The sequence below is a fragment of the Chironomus tepperi genome, unplaced genomic scaffold, assembly GCF_022539635.2.
Source record: "Chironomus tepperi strain 1889 unplaced genomic scaffold, CSIRO-AGI_Ctep_v1 contig_163, whole genome shotgun sequence".
NCBI classification, from domain to species: Eukaryota; Metazoa; Arthropoda; class Insecta; order Diptera; family Chironomidae; genus Chironomus; species Chironomus tepperi.
Genome location: NW_027226285.1, coordinates 2,452,956 through 2,475,246, shown reverse-complemented (window position 1 = coordinate 2,475,246; position 22,291 = coordinate 2,452,956). Strand labels below are relative to the sequence as shown.

The 22,291-nt window shown below is 27.4% G+C and overlaps 1 protein-coding gene across 5 annotated transcripts in view; it reads right to left on the bottom strand.

Annotated features, from left to right (window-relative positions):
* The window catches only part of LOC139088442 (protein amalgam), a 122,930-nt gene that overhangs the window by 9,761 nt on the left and 90,878 nt on the right, over positions 1 to 22,291 (bottom strand). The gene's annotated exons all lie outside the window — the stretch shown is intronic.

Here is a 22,291-nt window from a genome sequence, read left to right as displayed (position 1 = left end):
ATTTTTTTGCATGGATATTTTGTAACCAGGGGTCTAGATATTCGTTTTATTTGCGTAACGTAATAAGTGAACGGCCCGTTAAGTAAAGTGAATACTTTTTTCTATATTGTTAAGCAAGTATTAAAGATAAAATAAGTTTAGAAAACTATTCTGTGTCTTCGTGAAAGTCGAATATACAACAAGCTGTTTTGTAAAAATTATTTTATTAAAAACATTTAGTTTACTTTTTACACTAGCAAGTGTCAAGAAAGTCTTGATACTTCCATCAAACTATCAATTTTCAATAAATTAGAAAAGTTTTCATTTGCTGTGCAGAAGTTGTGCATGTTAAGTAACATCTGATACCGTTTCAATTAATCAATATTGGTATATTATGTATTTTTAGTTGCAAATTATTGAGTCTCGAAAGTTCCTTTATTATTTTCAGCTTTGAAGTTTTGCCTTTATTTCTTAACGTTTTGCATGTGAAATAATTTGTTAGAAACATTTGTAAGAAAAATGAGAAAAGAAAAGTAAAACTTTTACATCAAAAATAGCATCATAAAATACTTTCATGACAGCAATGAATATTTATTTTGCATTCACATCAGAGATCGGAGATTTTTTTTTTGTTTCTTCTCTTACTTTTGTATTTAAGTTAATATCTATATACTTCATATCTAGATGTTGAAAATATACACAAAATTTTTTTGAGAGTATTTCGTAAAAAATTGTTTAAAGTTTGTCCATTTTTATCAGATGACTTTTAATTGTCTTATATGTATTTGACCTTAAAAATTAAACATTTTGACAAATTCACAAAACATTAAAACATGTTTCTTTTTAGTAGTTGAACTAAAAATTAAAACAGAAAGTAACAGTTTTATTCTTCGCGTTTTGTTTTACAAAAAAATAAATAGCCCCAGCTGCAAAAAATTTTCTTCACTTTTCCTATCCCCAAAAAGGAGAAAGTTTTTTTTTTGTTATACTTTTTTATTCTCACGTGCAATGTTTTTACCTTATTCGCTATCTTTTTTTAAAAACCTATTTTAAAGTATAAATGTAATTTAATGAAATAAGCGAATTGCTATGCACTCAAAAAATATTTTATTATTACATTTCGATCCTGAGAAAATTACTAGAGCAATATCATTAAAACTGATTGGAGACCTTCTTAAATAATACAAAAAAAAAATTGTTATTAATTTTTTTGCCAAAAAATCTGGTTGGCCCAGTCCCGAAAAACACAAGTCGTTTTATCGAACCAGAATATTTATAAAGAAGAGTTTAAATCATTTTCTTTAGAGAGTCATTTTGTTTAAATAAATCACAGATTGAATGTTAACAATAGTAATTTATCATCACATCAATACGAACAAATAACAAATAATTATGATGATTGTGAAAAAATCTTTCTCCTTTATTAGTAATTATATCAACTGCAAATGAGCTTTAAACACCTGTAATCGGATTTAAATAATTTTGAATCATTGTTCGCATTATAATGACACACATAATTAATGATAGAGTTAAATTGTTGATGTCAAAATACAAAATCAACCCACAAGCTTCTCCATTTCCATTTTCACTTCAAAATCATTTTTTAAAGAGTATTTGTGAATACTTATGTACATTCGTTATTGTGCAATCAATAGAATATTTAATTAACGAATGAGATTTCTAGTTTTCTAAGTTAATTATTCCTTTAAGCTTTAAAAATTTGAAATGAACACCAAATTCCTAAGTTTATAAATTTAAAATAATCAAAGAAAAATTGTGCATGCCAAAAATGAGTTAGAAGTCATTCAAATAAAATTTTTCTCTATTACTCAACAGATGTCGTTAATTTCGTGTTCTTATTATTTACTGCGCTCCTATTTTAAGATAAAATGGACTGAAATCCTTTTTAAATTAAATTGCATTTTGCAAATTTTTCAATTTATGTTTGCTACTCGCAAAAGAGTTTGCTAGAAGCTTTACAAAACTTTACCAAAAATTCCTCTTTTCTCTGTATTGCCTTAAAAATGATAATAAACCTTTCCTAAACCGTCTTAAAATAAAAAAAAAGTTTAAAAATATTAATTTCTTTTCCAAACCCTTCGCTTTCGATTGCCATAAATGATATAGGCAAAGAAAAATTCTCTGACTTAATTTTCTTTCGACTCAGTCAAACGCAAGAAAACTCATTAAATAACTTTTTTGATGAGCATCGTCCTTTTTGGCCCATCTTTCTGCTGTTTTACGACTTCACATCAACAATGGTATCATAAAAAAGTGTTGAAATTAGAATCTAAATACTTTGACACCATAAAACGAAGGGTTTTACCAAAAAATTCCATCTTATGATTCCAAAAAAAAAAAAAAATGTTAATTGTGATGTTCCTAACACTTTTGACAGTATTCGATTAGAATCTTTTAATAGATTGTTACAATTAATTTTCTCATTGCTTTCTCTCAGAATAATAAATTTAATTTTTCCTATTCATAATTCTTAAAACTTTATTTAGATATTTTTCACCTCATTCGTCTGCATATGCTATATCACCAATCACTCCTACATCTTCTTTATATTAATGTCTATCATAGCATGCCCATAAGTAAGCTTACAAAATTTAACAGACTCTATTATGAACACTGATTAACAACCCTTGATGAAGATAATAATAAGAAAATTGCTGTAAGAAAAGTTGAGAATAAAAAAATGAAAAAAATTATACCAAACCTCCTAGAAGCAATTTCTTTATAAATTAGAAAAACCATTAATGGATCATAACCAATGTATACAAGTGCTGTATATATGAAGGTAATAGATTTTTTTATCCTTTCTGACACACTTAGGCTTACTATAATTAAAACTGACATTTACACCAACTCAAAATTTTAATTTTCGATCTTTTAAACAGTTTTTTAATTATTTTGTGACATTTTACAATCATGACTTGAACGCAGGGGCGTAGCCGGAAGATGGTATTGTGATTTTTTATATTGAAATTTTTAGTTGGCAGAATTTAATTCATAATATACTAAATATTTTTTTATTTTTTCAAGTAAACATATACATAAATGTTTTTCCGACATCAAGCAACAAGCTTGCAAAAACTCATTAATTAATTCCAAAATCACAGAATTTTCTTTCAAACAACGTACACACTTGCATCATCAAGCATCATTAATGTTGCAAAACTTTTACTTTTCCGACGTCCTTTTTACTGTATTCTTTTTTCTTCTTGAAAGCACTCACAAAAGAAATTTTATAAAGTGGCAATAACAAAAATTCTTATATTAAAAAATCATTTTGCTTTGCATATATTTTGGTTGTTAATAAAAATTTTTTTATTCTTAAAATTTTTGAATTTTTTTACTAAAGTAGGATTCTATGTCTCATTAGCCGATTGTCTAACAATTTTCTAACTTTAACATTTCCCACATACATACTTTTATATTTATTTCACCCTAATGTTATGTTTTTCACCATTAACGCTTTTGGCTTACATGAAAACACAATCTGAATTACTAGTAGCTAAGTTTTCAATTTCGTATACAGAACAAAAAAAAAAAGAACTTTTTGCTTGATATCTAATTTTTGTGTTTTTGTAAGTAAAATAAAAAAAAAACTATTTCATTGATTTTGAGAAATTATCTAAGACGATAGTAGTTTTAATGAAGGTAATAAGATAAGTCAATAATTACATGATCATGAGTTATAAATTACATTTTTATATTAACTAAGCAGAATTTCCAATTTGTTGTCATAAATATTAATTCAAAGTTAATTGATTAATTCTAACTTAATGATTGAAATTGGAAAACTTGTACGATTTTGTAAAGATTATATTAAAAAAATTTCTAGAAAAACCACGGTTTATTTTTAATGTTAATATGTACAAACATACAACAATATAAAAATGAAACAGATTTATTCTCAGTATATGTATAAAATGCAGAAAAATTTATGAGACAACGAATCAACAGCAACAAGAGTTGGCAGGAAATGAGAGAAAATTGGAGTAAGAATAAGATGGAAAAATGTGATACATGAAAAAACTTTTATCATTTCCCCATTTAATGAAACTGAATCAGTTACTAATGAGTTTTTCCGCTCTCTTTTAGCTGTTGATTGTGTAATATCTCTTTTTCAATATATTTCTTTCTTCAACTCGTTTTCATAGAACGTTTCCTGCTCCATGAAGTTTATTCAGCAACAGAGCAAGTAAATTTCCTGACATACAAAATGTAATTTACTTGTTTGAAAAATTGTGAAAGGTAAAATTTACTTTAAGAATTTCAATTGAATTTACAAAGTAATAAAATAAGAAAAATCACAGCAAGAGCACTTTAAAAAAATTTAAATTGAAAGATTTAGTCAAGGATTTATTTTAAAAATTATTAAATAAATTTTTTCCATGAAAATCTTATATACATATGTGACTGTAAAAAAATTGATTTTTGAAAACGATTATTACATTTCTTAAAATTTAAGATATAATTTATCTTCAACACTTTAAAAATATCATTTACCTACGATATTTTTAAATTATTGATAAACTAATCACTCGAAAATTTAACCTTAACATTAATGGCAATTCGCTTATTCTATTTTCACTGTTTTTCAATTTGTATGTTATCTCAAATACTTTATCATTCATTTGTGAGCAACAGGATTAATATTAAGAATAGAATAGACAGTAAGAGAAAGAAAAAGAAAAAAAGTTTTTGCGTAAATTTCTTCTCTTCATGGTTTTATCGTTAATGAAAAAGTAATCATTAACAAATTATTTATATCTCTAGGATTTCTTTTTTTTTTTGAGTCTATTAGCTAGACTAATCAACTCAATTTGATAGGAAAGAGAGAATTGTAAGAATTGCAAATTGCAATTATGATGGTTCAAAACTTTTAAGATATTAATTCCAACTTTTGATATGGATTGAGTCCTTTTAATTTAAAGGATGACTTCTACTTATGGCCCATTAATTCAATCTATATTCAATCCACACCACTTCCTTTCAATTTTTAATTTTATTCGTCAATTCATTTACTCCCACTCTCACATATCAATTTTTATTCATTCTATGACTTTGATGAATTGCAATGAGAAATGAATGAATAGGCACTGTAAAGAAGTCGGAATGGCGAAATAGGAATTTAGCAAAGCACAAAAAAAATTAGAAAATTCACTCTCTGCATGTCAATTTCTATTTGAAACGAAGAGAAATTTTTTTAAGCGCACTTAGACTATGAATAAAGCAGAACAGTCAGTCATGAATTATTTTTACCAATCATACCGGATGTATGAAAACAGCAGCTAACAACAGTAAGTTGGAAAAATTGAATTTCATCACATTGTCACACAGGGTTAACTTTAATGAGTGAAGAAAGGAGAGTAAAGGGCGCAAACGATAAAAATTAGATTTTTTGGCATGTCATGCCCTTAAAATTTACACAAAAACGTGCAACATAATTAAATTGGCTACAATAACCTCTTCTTCAATAATTAATGAATTTTTACTTAACAATTATATTGCAAGAAAAGAAATGTTTTAAACAATACTAGTTGTTAGATAGTCATCCCGCAGTAAATGACTTTTAGAGTTCGGATTCCAAAGGTTTAGCCAACTCTGCAAATCTATATTACAAAATGCTTGTCAGAGATGAAATTCAGTTTATCGTAACTAAATACTCAGATATATTTATTTAAAATTATCCTATTAAATGAAGCATATTTAATACCTAATTACTTTTAATAAATACACGTGGAACGTACATTAAGAATTTCGCAATCGTTGAAAACGACAGAAGTAACAAATACAATCACATTATTTTTGTGGGTATTTTAACAAAACAGTAATTTTTTTATTCTTTTATGTTCAGACAAATCATATTTCAAATCATTACTTAAAAACATTTTATCATTATTTCTAAACCAAATGTTTTAAAACGCAATATTTTGACATGACTTCTTCCATATTTTATTTTTTCTGTGACCCCATTAAGTTTATCCAACAAATTTTTATTCATCATTGAACACACTGTTTATGTTGAGTGAGCATGTCGAAAAGTGGGAAGAAAAATTACTTGTAATTATTACGTTTTTCCTTCTTGCTGTCTTCTTGCATTTGCTTTTTTTTGCAGGCTCTGTTTATCATTATTATGTGATAAAGTGCGAGTAAACGTTTTACTCTAATTTTTTAAAATTTTTTTTTTTAATTTTTGATTTTTTTTTTTTCTTTTTTTTTTTTTTTTTTTTTTTTTTTTTGACAAACTCGCATTGCTAATAACAGAAATAAACCCAGTTTTAAAGAACAAAAAACAATCTTGTCTAGCTAAAAGAGAAAAAATTTTTTACTTATACTGCGGTAAAAGCTATTTGATTGTGTTGTAAAGATGTATGACGTCTTTTAAAAAGGGCATGAAAGTATATGTATAATGTGAATGAAAGAAAGGAGAAGTAAAAGCGGCACATTAAGCTCTTTATTTTCATTGCTTTCCGTTATATAGATTTTTTATGTCTCATTAAATTTCACATAAATATTGCATCATGAGTTTTTACTTCTTTCCTAAAGAAATGAATTAAAGCATGATGTGTTCGTCAACATTTCTTTTAAAAAGAAAATTCTTTTCAATCATCCTCTGTGTGTATAAAAAGCTTAATGTAAATAATAAAATGTGAATTTGGTAGCCCTATAACGCATACATGCCAAGTGGTAATACGGAAAATGCTTCGGGGCAAAAATATTGCATCAAGAAATTGATTTCTACATAAAAAATTTAAGTGTTTCATTTTATGCTTTCAATTGAAGTTTTTTTCGGCCGAATTTATAAAACAAAATTTTTATGAAAATGTTCACAAAATTTGAATTTCTAAAGAATAAACTGCTTAAAATGTAATCAGATGGATTACGCATAAAAAGTATATTATTATGAAATCTCTTAATATTAGTTTTAACGGAATTAGATTATTTTTACGACTTTTATAAGTATGAGCTATGAGTATTAAAATAATCACAGCTTTTTTTTTTCTTAAATATCTAGTGGTTTTTAGTTTTATTGCTTTATAAAATTTCTAATAATATAATTGATAAAAAGTCTAAAATAAATATGAAGTGTGAATATGAACCGAAAAATTCGATTTGGATAACAACTTGAAATAATAAATTCAATATTTAAATGTCACCCTTCCATTTGAACAGATCACTACCAATGTTCCTTCCACATGTACAAAAAGCGAGAATATAATATTTGAAATCATTCATCCATTAAGTAAGTCATTTGTAAAGAAATTGATATGAGTGTAAATGAAGGAAGTTAAAAGTGCTTTAAAAATCACAAAAGCCTGCATACACACACGGTGTACATGTTATGTTATTCAAATCACTTCTTCCTTCCTCAATTTTTTTATATTCCCTTATTTTTTATAATTCTTTTCTATAAGGGAAAAAAAAGTTCTTTATCATCCCTCAACCTATTTATACCTTTTTACAATATTATTATCAAGTTTCTCTCCTCATCTCACTAGCTCTTTTGCTCAATCTTTACATATGTATGAACAAATGTCAGCTGCCATTTTCATACAAAATCATTTACATTTTGCTCTCTTCCTTTTCTCATTCTGTGTTATTGTAAACTTTATTTTCATGAAGATGACTATCTATGTCATGTGTAAGCTTTTTCATGCCAATATGCTTGTGCTTACAATGTAAGGTGTATATCCAACATTATATTGCTAAATGGATGAATGAATGAATGTGCTTAGATCTGCTCATCTGATTGTAATCTCTATTTCACTCACTGTTGCCCTTTTTCACACACATACAAACGTGCATATACATAGCACATCGACAGAGGGATTTCGATAAAAATGACGATTGTGATGATGACAATGGTGATGCCAAAGTAAAGGTAAAGTGCACCTTTTTCTCTCATTTCAATTCTTTTCTGATTTCTCTATTTCTCTAAAACTATATCCTTAACGTGTCATTTTCATGATTTGTATAAATAGATGATATTTGAATTAAACTATTTTGGAAAAATGATATTCAAAAATTCTAAAATTTCTCAAGAAAAATGTGTAAAATCGATGTGTAAAATTTCTCAAGAAAAATGTGTAAAATCGAGCTTGAAGTCGACTTAAATGTTGTATGTAGTCACGTCATCTTAAGTCGCCGAAAAAAAATTATTAACTGAAAAAAAGATAAGAAGCCCTCAAAATTTATTTTTTATCACATTATTTTTCATTGTTCCCTTTTTTCTTTTCCTCTTTTTAAATCCATTAATATTTTGCACATTAAAATAGCACAAAAATACATTTTAGCAAAGAAATAGGGAGAGAAAGGAAAAAAAAAATCGCAAATTTATTGTCCATTCAAAGGAAAATTATTACAGTAGGCAGTTGAAGGCAGCCATAGTACTTATTATCACACATTTTTGCACCTATTGTTTCTTTGCCTTCCGCCATAGTCAGCAATACATTGAAAATGGGAATGGGAAGTGATTTACAGCGGTTGAATTACAATTTTTTTATGGTTATCAAGAAACTTTTCATTTTTCCGCTCATCTCCAAATAAGGAAAAATTCTCCCTCAGTATCTTACACATTTAGCACAACCGCACATAGTAAAAAAGTTTTTTCTCTGTTGTTCATTCAGCTCATCTCGTATAGTGAAAATCCCCTAAAAGTATCTAGCTGGATTAGCTTTTTAAAAGTCACTTTTGGTTTCCTCTTTGCTTACTTACTTAAAAATTTCTTTATTTTAACTTTATGTGATTTCTGTACGTGTGAAGTGAAACGAAAATGTGTAAAGAAAGAAAAAAGAAGAATTTTGTACTTTGTTAGCCATTAATATGAATCTCCTGTAGTAAATTACAGTGAGTGTGGTATTAAAGACTGACTTTGTAACAATAAGTAATGTCATTTGACAAAATACTTTGCCTCATTCAAAGCTTTCTATAATATAGTTCATGATTTGACTTTCAAATTATAATCACTCATTTAATAAGTTTGACTTTTAAAATTAGATTCATATATTTCTTATAGAATAGAAGATCATATAATTATTTTTTTCCCGTGAAATCTGAGATTCATTAAAACTTTTTATTTTTATTTTTTCTCCTTACCCGAATTTAACATAGAAGAATTTCAAGATTCAAGACTCGTTACAAAAATTCTAGACAAGTATTTTTATGAATTACAAAGCAGTTTTAACAAAACAAATTTAACTATAATTCAATAGAGAAAAATTATTTTATAAAAATTTAAATGTTAATTTAACAACTATTATGGAAAGCTATTCCTAGAACATTCTTCAAAATATGTTACTTTGTCAATTTCGTTTATGCTATTATCAATTTTTCAAACTCTTAACTCATAACAAGGTGTGAGAAAAATGTTTTATATGCAGGAATATCATACATAATATAAAGAAAAATTGAGTTCGAGATGCGTAACATATGGTATTTGTATGTGTCAAACAGAAGAAAGGAAAGAAGACAAAATTCCTAAACTGAATTAATATTAAGCAATATTTTCATAATTTACATATTTCTTCGTGAATCTCGTTATAAGATGTAAAATATCTTTTTTCTTTCTCAATTGAAGGAAAAAATACAATAATGTGTTGAACTTTTTTTCCTTACATTCTTAACATTATTTTATATTCATATAATATATACAATGTGATGTCCAGGGGGAAGATTACTTGGCGTGAAACGTATACGCCAAAAATTTCACGTCCGTGGCGTGAAATTTCACGCCATTTCACACCGTTTCACGCCATTTCACACCGTTTCACGCCACTTTCACGCCATTTCACGCCGTTTCACGCCACTTTCACGCCAGCGTCGTGAAATTTCACGCCATTTTTTTTTATTTTTAAAATCGACTTTTCCAATGGTTTTTCATCTTTAAATTGGTTTTTAAGTTGATTTTCACCCTAAGTAAGAGAACCGATCTGAAATTCGGGGTCAGAGATCCAAGTCACTAATGTCGGCGGCTAAATATTTGTATACTTTAGTGATTAAAGCATATTTTTAACTTTTTTGTCCTAACGATTTTGTTATTTTTTATGATAGTTCCTTGGAAATGACTTGAATCTTTCTGGATCTTGCTTTAATGTTGGCAAAGTTTTCTGGATCTTGCTTTAATGTTGGCAAAGTGTCTTTGACCGCACTGGATCTTGTTTTTTAGTTCGTAAAAGTGATTTTGACCTTACAGGATCTTGATTTTAGTTCGTGGAAGTGACTTTGATCTTACTGGATCTCGGTTTTTGTTTGTATAAATGACTTTGGACTTACTGGATCTTGTTTTTAGTCACTTATACGAACTAAAAACAAGATCCAGTTAGGTCAAAGTCACTTTCACGAACTAAAATCAAGATCCAGTATGGTAAAAGTCACTTCCACGAAGTAAAATCAAGATCCAGTAAGATCAAAGTTACTTTCCCTATCAAATAACAAGATCCAGTAAGGTTAAAGTCACTTTCACGAACTAAAATCAAGATCCAGTAAGGTTAAAGTCACTTCCATGAAGTAAAATCAAGATCCAGTAAGGTTAAAGTCACTTCCATGAAGTAAAATCAAGATCCAGTAAGGTCAAAGTCACTTTCACGAACTAAAATTAAGATCCAGTAAGGTTAAAGTCACTTCCATGAAGTAAAATCAAGATCCAGTAAGGTTAAAGTCACTTCCATGAAGTAAAATCAAGATCCAGTAAGGTCAAAGTTACTTTCCCTATCAAATAACAAGATCCAGTAAGGTCAAAGTCACTTTCACGAACTAAAATCAAGATCCAGTAAGGAAAAAGTCACTTCCACGAACTAAAATCAAGATCCAGTAAGGTTAAAGTCACTTTCACGAACTAAAATCAAGATCCAGTAAGGTTAAAGTCACTTCCACGAACTAAAATCAAGATCCAGTAAGGTTAAAGTCACTTCCATGAAGTAAAATCAAGATCCAGTAAGGTCAAAGTCATTTCCAGAATAAACTGTGTCGTGAAATTTCACGCCATTTCACGCCAATTTTGTGAAATTCACGCCATTTCACGCCATCGGCGTGAAATTTCACACTGCTGGCGGGAAATGGCGTATAATTTTCACGCCAAGTAATCTTCCCCCTGGTGATGTCTATATTTTTGCGATACAACATCATATAGGAAACTCGTAAAATTTGCTAAAAAGTCATAAATATAAATTGCGGAAAAGAGTAGGATGGGAAAATGCGACATTATAATAGATTTTCCATAATAATGATCCATGTTTCTTCCTTTTTTCATACCGCACACTTTTATACATATTTCACATAATATTCACTCTGCTGATGGCACTGCTGTTAAAAAATAAATTTAAAAGAATGAGGCATGAGAAAAAAAATATTTTGGAATGAGTCTAGATAAAGACATTTTTGAGGTAACATCGAAAAGCCTTTTTCTTTCTTGCGTTAAAGTGATTTTCTAGGTGTTTACTTAAGCTAATGGATGATATAAATTTAAATTTTTTTCTTGTTCCTTTTTCTCGTTTTATTTTCACGCTTTAACCGCCAACATCATCGCATCGTGTGAGCACAAATAGAATATTAGACGAGTCGAGAAAAAAAATTTTTAAGACCTACTTTTATTTCGCCACACGCTCAAAATAATAATGGCTTACTATGGCACAAAAGCGCACAACAGGCCACCAGAAATATTACTTTAATTTAATGAAGTTGTATTTGATGCTATGAGGATCTTTTTTTTTCTTCAAAAATTGTTTGTCTAATGTTAATTAATTCAGGCCAGATAGTACCATTTGTGTTGTTGAAAATAAATTTGATTTATTTGACAAAAAAAGTCGACTATTTTCCAAATTCTTTCTATATCGTTAATTTACCTGCATTTTTATGCCGTCCGTTTACATTTTTTCTTTATCAAGCTTCTTAAAAATGTAAAAAAAAACCTTAACCTGTCAATAATATAAATTTTATAACTTTATGAGCGCGCAAATGTTTACATTTTACGCTAAAGAGATGAGAGGAGCTGAAAAAAGTTTTTTTTTTCTTTTTAACTTCTTAAAAGCTTTTCATTGAAAATTTGTTTCTTTTTTCGTTTCTATGCTGTTAAAGAAAATTAAAAATTTATGATTTTTTTCACTCGACCGTTTATTTTTTTCTCTTCCTCTCACTTTTTCATTGCCATGTAACGTTTTCATCCATAAATAATTGGGAAATATTTTTCTCATATTTATAGCATAAAAAAATTTCTTCAACCGATTTTTTTACTACAGCTTTTTTTCGATAATTTAATTTATTAAGAATTCCTTCTCTTCTCCTTCTCCTTTTTTGTTGCTTCTTTAATATTTTTCAATTAAGAAATTGTTTTACGTTTGAGAAAAGTTCGATGGCTGAAAGGTTTGAAGTAGAGTTTTTAAAAAACCGTGTTTACTCAAAACTTGCAATTTCACATTTTTCCAAAATTGCAAAACTCGCGATTTCGCAGTTTTACAAATGTAAGAATTGTTGTGTATAAAATTGACAATTTAATTTTTCTAAAAACACACAAAATCAAAATGTACGGTTTTTAAGAAACCGCTATGAGAAACCCTAGTTTGATGTCGTGAGTCATCATTTATCGCAGTGTAAAAACTTTAAATTATAATTATTCGCACTGATGTAAGTTTTTTCTTTTCACAGTGTTTTAAAGTATCAAAATAAAAAAAAAAAAAAAAGAAAATTCAATTATTTAAATTAAATTTTTGTTAATTTGTATCCTCTCTAAATTATTTTCACACTTTTAAAACCAGAAAAATTTGCTTTCTTCTTTATACTGATCTAATGAAATTTATTAAGGATAAATATCAAACAGAAAGGCACGAAAAAATTATGACTAAAGTTTTCACATTTAATTGCTTTTCTGAATAATTTATTGCTCGACTCTTCTGTAGATATTTTCAGATTTTCAACATTTAGCTCATTAATGAAATTTGAAGCTGAAACTTTTTTATTGGTTTCTCTGCTTTTGAAAGTGATTTAGAAGTGAATTGTTTTGATATTGCCAGAATGAGAATTTAAATTAATGCCATTTAATCCCTAGTTTTGAAGGTTTTCTTTGCTTCATTACTGTCTCTTAACGGTTGTTTATGTAGTGAAAAAAGGCAAAAAAATTACTATACTTTCAATCACAAAAAATTTGATTTATCTAATTTCTTAAAAAAATTCATCATCACGAGAATTAATTATGAATTTCAAAAAGTGTATTTAAATTCTTTGTGGCTGTTAGTTATAAACGCTATATCAATTACTTGAGGTTTTGTTGGCTTTACTAAAAAAAATAATATTTTTAGTTGGGTGAAAATTAAGGAGATCAGTAAAAAGAAAAAAAAAATACAATATTTAATTTTCAGAATGCTTGGCGCTTCTTAACAGAAACATTTATTATTTACTTTGCTTATGGCGCCTCTCATTTCATTCATAATAAAATTAAATTTAATTGCCAAGCATTAAAGCATATTTTACACTGAGCAATGGAAAGTCGACAACAACTTAATCAAGAGCATTATGCTTATCAACAGCAATTGTGAGCTGCTCTGACTAATTTCTCTCGAGTATTTAAAATAGACGAGAGGCCTGGGAAAAGTGAAGAAATAATGGCAGTTCTCATGATGATATGATACTATTGGTGGATGCTTGAAGAAACAAGGAAGCATAACACAAAGAAAGAAAATTGAACTTGATTGAGTTTTGCTATTTTTTCGAATTTTTCTTTTTTTGAGCTCCAATTTTACTCAATGTTCAATGGTTCAATGTTTGTATATAATAAAAAAGCGTTCATTTTTTCTTCATTGACTTTGATTTTTTTACTTATTTTTTGTGGGCTTAATTTTCATTTATATGATTCAAGGGAATTATTTCTTATACGCAATGAGAAAAGCTTCGATATTGCTGTTCTAACAACTGAACTTAATACTACTTTCTCGTACGTAAAGCGCCTTATTTAAATTTATTTATTTTAATATTATTCAAAGTCGAATTCAATGCTTCTTCTAAATTTTTAGCAAATAATATTTGGAAAAATGTACAAAAGAGATTTTTATTCTTTTGCTTTTGTTATCAAAATGTAAAACATTCATGTCGCTGGTGATGCCAATGCTTAGCGCTTAGTGATTTCCATAGTATTTCTTAGGTTTATTTGAATACCGATAAAACAAAAAAATTCGATGTATCGTAGTTTTAACTTCGAAGGCCCGATATTGCTATCGCTAGAATTTTTCCATCCATTTTTATTTTCTTATTGTGATTTATCTGTGAGACTTTTCATGCCATTATACAATCATGGGTGAAAAAAATCTCTTTGCGGTGCTTAAAAGCTTTATGGAATATTTATAAAAAAATATCAAACTCATTTTTTCATTCATTTTTTTAAGATTTCATGTAACTTTTTGAGAAAATTTGTTTAAATTTCGGCAATAAAAATTCATGACATTGCTAGAAAAATAAGCACAAAGGACCAACAAAAATTAATTTTATGGATTAAACCTAAAGCAGAAAAATCAGTAATATGTACTTTCGTTTCATTAGATGCTTAAAATGTATTGTCTAGTACTAAATTTTTCACGAGCCCACGCACTTCACAAATCTTTTAACCTCTCCCAAGAGTAATCTTATTGAGGAAACCTTTATACTTATGACAAATCAATAAAAAAAATCACACAGTGGAATGAGACCTGTCATGATGAATGTCCATAACCATTGGCTTGACATTTAACACCAACGAAAGAAAACAAAATTCTTTGAAAGGATGCGAGCAAAACTGTGATGATATAAGGATGAGAAAGAAATCGAAAGAAATTTAATGGCCTTGATCCCAAATCAATAAAAATCAGTAGCAGAATACAATCGATAGGCATTTCACAAAAAAAAAAAGAAAATAAAAAATATTTTTCTCTCAATGCTCAAACGGTAAAAACAGATGTTTGACCCTATGCACAAAGAATCTTACAAATTTGATAAAGTGCTTAGTATCACTTGATTTAATTCAATATACAATTTTATTGAAACTCAATTCCATTTATACCTTTAAAATTTATATAAAGAGGTTAATTTTTTAACTATCATAAATTGTCCGCAAAAGTAGAATTTCAAAACTCTAAATATATCCATATATTTTAGAAAAATCAATCAACCATAAACTTCTATTGCTAAGTAATTGATATCCAACAATAAAAGCAACTAAACGTGAAAAATTATTCCATGCCATTCAGCTACTTCCATTGCTCAAAGATGATACGATTAATGTCGGATAAATAAATAAATTAGAATAATTTTTCGCCTGTCAACATTCAATGAATAAAAAAGTGAAAGAAAATGGAAGTTAGCTCATTCACTCGTTGAGGTAGAAAAGTTTAGTTGTTGTATATAATGGAATATTAAAATTTTATGGCTGTCTCCCCTTTCAGTTTGACATTTATTGTCTTCTTCTATGTTCATCACACTTTTGCAAACAGAGAAACATTCGTTTCGTTGATGTAGCTGTTCATGATTTTACTAACCAAGCATATGAAAAAAACTGCACAAGTTGATGATGGTGAATAATAGATTGAAAGCAACGACAGTGATGATCATGATGATGGAAATTTATCTTCTGGAATAGGAACACACTTTGAAAGTAGAATGAAAAATTGAAAATGTTAAAACCGTACGACTGTCTGATATCTCTTCTTATAAAATCCATTATGCCTGCTTGAAAATAAGTAGAGTAAATATATATTTGCCTAAAGTATTTTTTTAAATATCCTTTAATTGAAGTTTCAAATGCTAACTCATTGGATTAAATTCAATCAGAGTGAAATTATGTGTATTTTTTAATATAAAAGATTAAAAGCTTTAAAATTTATTTACCGAATCATTGCATGACGCGAAAGTGCTTAAAATACGAAACTTCATCCACATGTTTATGACTGCTACTAAAGCCATATCATAAAACGTTTTATAATAGCGCCATTTTCCTTTCCTCCAAATATTACTTTGCCCTTACTGGAAATACACAACGACATAATCTTACTCACATAACTAGAAAAACGAAAGAATATTTGTTCTTGTTGCTGTTTCTTTATGAGAAATATACAAAAGGTAGAAAATACAGATTTTTTACATGATATTACTGGTCTTTCGGTTAAGAGTAAAAAACTATTTAAAATGAATGAGAAAAGAAAGGCAAAGAAAAATTAAAGCGAGACAAGATTACGCTCTGTGTTCTATAAAAGACAAAACTGTTTATTCACGACCCTCTCCACTACTTCTTTATTTTATAATGCTACTGATGTCGTTGTGCTTTAGCAGTAGCTTCAGGTGACTAGATCCCTCTTTCTCGTATATGCCTTTTGTTATATTGTCCAATTATTCTTTTTCATTTTGTTCCCGTGGCGATTTAATCAACGTGACATTCATCATTTTTTGTGAATTTCTTTTCGTTCTTTTTCATTTGTACGCTCGTGTGAAATGAAATCTCTGAAGGAACAGTATTATTCTCTATTTCTTTCAATCCAATATGATATGAATAATGCTTTTTTTATTTCTAACGACATTTTTGTTTTGTTATTTTTGCAAATCCTTCAAAAATCTGCTTCCTTTAATCTTATTAAAATCGCTTCGAGATATTTATCTTGATCGGATGTCTATAAAAATGCTTATATAATGATACTCGTGTGACGTTAGTCACAAAATTCTAGCTACAATTGTCGATCAATTTCGTCGGTTTTCATATCAAGCGGACTTTTTTTTACCGATTTAATTTCTCGAAAAGAGTCTGTAGACTATGAATTCTGAGCTTCCATAAGTCTGTGGACATAAGTAAGAAGAAAAAATTGTTGTAAACAATTGTGGCTGGAATTCTGTGGCTAACTTTCCATGGGTTTATAATGATTCATATTGAAATACAAATGAAGTGAATTATGAAGTTTCTTAACATATAAAATCCAAAGAACCTCGATATCATTTACAACCCATGATACCATTTCACGATCATCCAAAATCTTTTGTAAATTTGAAAATAAATAAATACAACCTATAAAATGTTGAATAAAAAAACAACTGCTTTACCAAAAAGTCGGAAAAGAAAGATTAATCTAATAATCAGTAAAAAATTGTTAATTCCTAATTACTTGATGCGTACGACATTTGAATTTTTAGATCTAAGAATTTGAAATAATTTAAAAGAGAAATTTTTCAAATAAAATTCTTAAATGAGTTGAAGAAATTTTAAAGAATTTTATCTTAAAAGAAAAAAAGATGAATTTTAATCTTTGAAGATTAGAAGATTTTTAAAAAATAAATTTACTTTTGATTGCACAATTATCCCAATAAGAAGAAGTTGCTCAATAAACAAATTTGAGAAATCAACTCAATGAATATTTTAAAACTCGTCCATTTTATTATCTTACAATTTCAACAGATATTTGTTTTTGAAAAAAAAAAATAGTTTTCAATTGTCAATATGAAAAATAATTTTATTATCCTTGAGTATATAGTTGAAACTCGTTTTTTTTATCAGAAGTAAAAGTGCTAATTTTTCATAGAAATTTTCATTATTTGGTCAAGAATATAGACGTTTTAATAAGTCAATTTATAGCATAAGAGATCAAAAGTTATTTAATATGAAAAATTCTCTAGCTATATGAACAATAAAGTAAAGCTAAATTGAGAATTTTAAGGACCGATATAATAAAGGAAGGGAATTCTCAAAATTCTTTTATCTGTACTAAACCTCTTTCATTTTTTGAAGAATATATTTATAAGAAAAAAGAACATATTTTTTTAAAAATGTTTTTATACCTAAATAAATACACATATAAATGAACAAAAAGAAGAAAAAACGGTATGGCATAGAAATAATATGAATATGTAGCATGAAAACAAGATGAAAAAGAATGAAAAGCTCATAACCAGCAGGAAGAAGGAAGAAATGAATTTCTTTTGTAGTAGGAGTAGTAGGTAATAAAAATTTCAATAGGCATGTTCTAAAAAATTTTGAGCTACAAACTTTGTATTGTGTTTCTTATTCAATGGTATTTTTAGTTAAAATATTTTTCAAAATGCTTTCATTGGTGCCTTATCCACTTTGATAAAGCCTTATTGACTGCTTTTGACACTTGAGTGAATAGAGATTTCCTTTCCATTTTAATCATAGCTTTATTTAAGCAAAAATCAATACATCCAAAAAGTTCAACTTTGATTAAACGAGCAGAAAAAAAATCCGTTTATTTTTTCACCCACAAAATGCTACATTGGTGGAAAAATTTCGACATCCCACACACATACTTACAATCGCATACAAGAGTCAACAGAATAATCATAAGAAGTAACATAAAAGTTGAAAGCAAACATCAATGGTGGTATAAAACAAGAAGACACATGTGATAATTTCAAAGTGTATTGTATTTGCTATAATATGAAATGATAGTGTCGGACTAAATCTATAATCAATGTTTTTGAATGTTAAAATGACTGTTTTTCATGTTGAAATCCTTTTTTCGTCTACTTTATTTACATTGAATGGCTGAATTGTTCAAAGAAACGAGATCAAAATGATCTTAGTTTCTAAAAATTCAAATTTTACTATATTTTATATGTTTTTGAGATAATTTTTATATATGTCTCCTATATCACAACAACAAGAGCTTTTTATTTTTATGCGTCGGCATCAAAATGACAGTGAGAGATGAAAAAATTATATACATACTTTTTTGTTATGCGATGATTGTTAAAAATTTACGTTCAGAGAATTGTTATGACATTTCATAAAATTTTTTTAATCGAAACTTTTTATACGAGCATCAAATTGAATTTTTTGTTGCTGCTTCTTCATTGCTTTCCCATTCTACCCGTAATTTTTGCTCGTGTCGTAAACATGTTATTTTGATGATCTTAAAATACTATGTGTTATCAAATGGGCCAAAAGATGCTGGAAATAATAATTTGCCAATAATTTTTATTCTTTGCTGAGTTAAAAACAACAATGATAATATATATAAATATAAAATGCTGATGAAAATTGTAACATGTTTTCCTAATATATTGTCAACACTAATCGATATTAATCAATGTCAATAAATATGTCACTTCTAACATTTGCGCTTTTCATGGTTATTACTTATGTATTTTTGTAATCAAACTACTATATAACTGTGTCCAAAAATATTTTGAGAACAAAAATGCAAAATTCTACAGAATTATTAATTTTTTCATCACTTTCTGATTACAACGGTTGACATACTAAGGCCTTACATTCACAACTTATTCTTTTGAATGTTATTATTTGAATTATTAACATTCGTTTCCAGTGTCTATTTCAAAATGTAAATTTGGAACGATTAGATAAAAAAATACTACTGTTTTGTTCATAACATTATTTGAATGACTAAGTTAACAGAGAGCATGATGATACCTATAACACAACCGCCGACATTCAGTCACACAAAATAAAGACAAAAAGAATAAAATTGCTCAAATATGTACAAGCATTGACATGGACGACGGACAAGAGAAGATAAAACTATAATTTTTGTATTTCATGAACTGACAATGGCGAATTGTGGTTAGTGAAACTCAAAGAATAAAACTGGAATAATGAAACTGAAAATGGGATTTAATAAAAATAGAAGGCAAGAAAAGCAAACAGAGAAATAAAATAGAATCTTTATGATTGCAGTTGCTGCGCAATGTTGTATGTCGGACTTAATTTTTTTAGCAAATGAAAATAAATAGGACAGAGATTTAAATTTATATCATTTACTAAGTGGTTAAAATGCCAAGATAATATCACACACAGTCAAGAAAGTTAGACATTGATTTACTGTGCTTTAGATAGGTCTGTAAACTCTGCCTATCTATTTTTTGCATTCATTTTTCCTTCATAAGTCAGCAACTTATTATCCGATCAAAGCTATTTATTTACTATAATCAATTAATTTATTAAGCAATAATTATTCCAATTATGACAACCTACAATGAGTAATTTGTCATTATTGTAAGAATTTTCTTTCGTAGTTTTTTTTAGTGTGCATATAATTCAATATTTACAATGATTATCAATAAATTTACTGTCAATCGACAGTTCATTGTATTTTAAGGATTATGGATTATGGGTGGGATAGAAGTTTCATTCAATAAAAAATTCGTCTAGTATTGAACGTAAAATGAAGCTTTTTATTATCGTCATCCTGTCTATTGTTGCATTACTTTCCATTCACAGTTATTGTGTGAGTCTTTGCTTTCATTTTTTTTTGTCTATTGTATAATGCTACATAAAATGTCTTCATCATCTTGATTGTTTAATGATATTCATTGTCATGAATTATTATCATTAATAAAACATTTATTTTTCGTTTTCTTCTAAGCATTTTCAAATAACAGGACTGAATTACAATATTTCTAATTTTGATTCAGACGACTTATTATTTACTAATATCGGTTTATATCGTTTGATTTACGTAATTTTAAAATTAAATAAAGGAATGACATAAAAATTAAAAATCATAGAAATAATTTGACCTACTTACAAATTTGTTATTGAATTTGTATGATACGTACCTGAAAAAAGAATTCAATAAATAATTAATATGTTTTTAAATTTAAAAATACAATTTACTCGGATAAATTTTGTCGCTTTTTACTTATACATATTTTATTAAATATGAAATTTTATTTACTTTTAATTGAATTACTATTAAATATAGAGAACTATATAGCCACGCCTTTAAAATTTATTTGCTTATTAGCGATCATTTCTTAAATCATTTATATATTGCATAAAAGACGTTAACCATTAAAAATACCAGTATAGTATTTACTACCAATAAAATCATAAGCATTTATTAGGTTTCAGTAAAAAGAATGAATCCTTTGTTTGGCTTCATAAATGGTAGTTGCTTTACAGGAATTTCTCACATGACATTTGAACATGTGAGTACGTAAACAAAATGACTGAATGAATAAATAAAATCATAATTTCTTCTTCTTGTTGACAAGCATACAAGCATGAAATTTGATTAATGAGAGTGAAGTAAAATATTGTTTAAAATATAAGAAATTAAGAGTTTATTAAAACTTTTTGATAATAAGGCAATCATTATTAGCAAATCGTAATCACCGAAATATTTTACATAAATATTATAGCATTTTACTAGTAATTTAAAAATTTAATTAAATTAAGAGTATTAACCAACCTGCAGGTTTTAAAAAGTTTTGTAAGCTTATTTATGTTTATTGAAAATTCGATTAATTCCAAATAGTTAATAAGTAATTATTCACCGATAAAATTTAATACTATTGTAATTCCATCATAATTATTGATGTATTTATTTATTTTTGTTGTTATTTATTTATAAATAAACACACAATTAGGTAGTGCTTAATCAGATTTTTTAAAATAAGGTGTTTAACAAATATGCATGTACATATTTGTTAAATGTCTCAAAACTATGACATATAATTATTTAACATTTAAATTTAAAATTATAAAATTTGAAATTTTCTGGAACTTGAGTATAAGAAAGGTAATTAAAGGTAATTAGGACAAATAGTAGAATACCCAAATTGTAAATCGAGTTTAACTTTAAAGAAAGTTCAGATACTTTATTTTTAAACTAAAATCTTGCCACCATGATTGGTTGGGTGTTATCCTAGCTATATTTTGTTTCTATAGAAAAGTGTTGTCTGACATTTTAAAAAACATCAACAGATTATTCATTGAATACTGTTTACTCCACAGTCGCCACTTTGTTATTTCATTGACAGACTGTGGGTAATTCAAAAAAAAAAAATCAATAATTGTACAAACTTCATTTATATTCAGATACAGAAAAATGTAAAAGTGAAATAGAATAAAATGAATAGACGATTTAGTGGAGAGTAAATGATGCATAAGCTACACAGTAAAAGAAGCAAGATGCAAAAAAGTAATATAAATCACAATCAGCGTACACATAAAATGTCAATAAAAGATGTTTATCCTATGTAGACGCTCTGATTCATTTTGCCGATTGCATCATGGAATATTTTATTTCCCAATGGGATAATTTTTCTACCTCACTCTCTTTTCCACTGTGCATTTATTTCTCTTCTGTATCAATTCATTATTTTGTAGGAGTAATCGCTGTCGCTGCATACACGAGTCTGAATAATTTTTCATAACAAGCACAGAACAAAATATTTCGTTGGAAGTTTGTTGTAAATGAATTTCATATTCACATAATAGTTTAATAATCAAACTGAGAAAGTTTCAAAAATCAGTTTCGACAAGGTTTTTACATATGATGATCTGAAAACAAATCAATACTTTTAATCATTCTGCTAA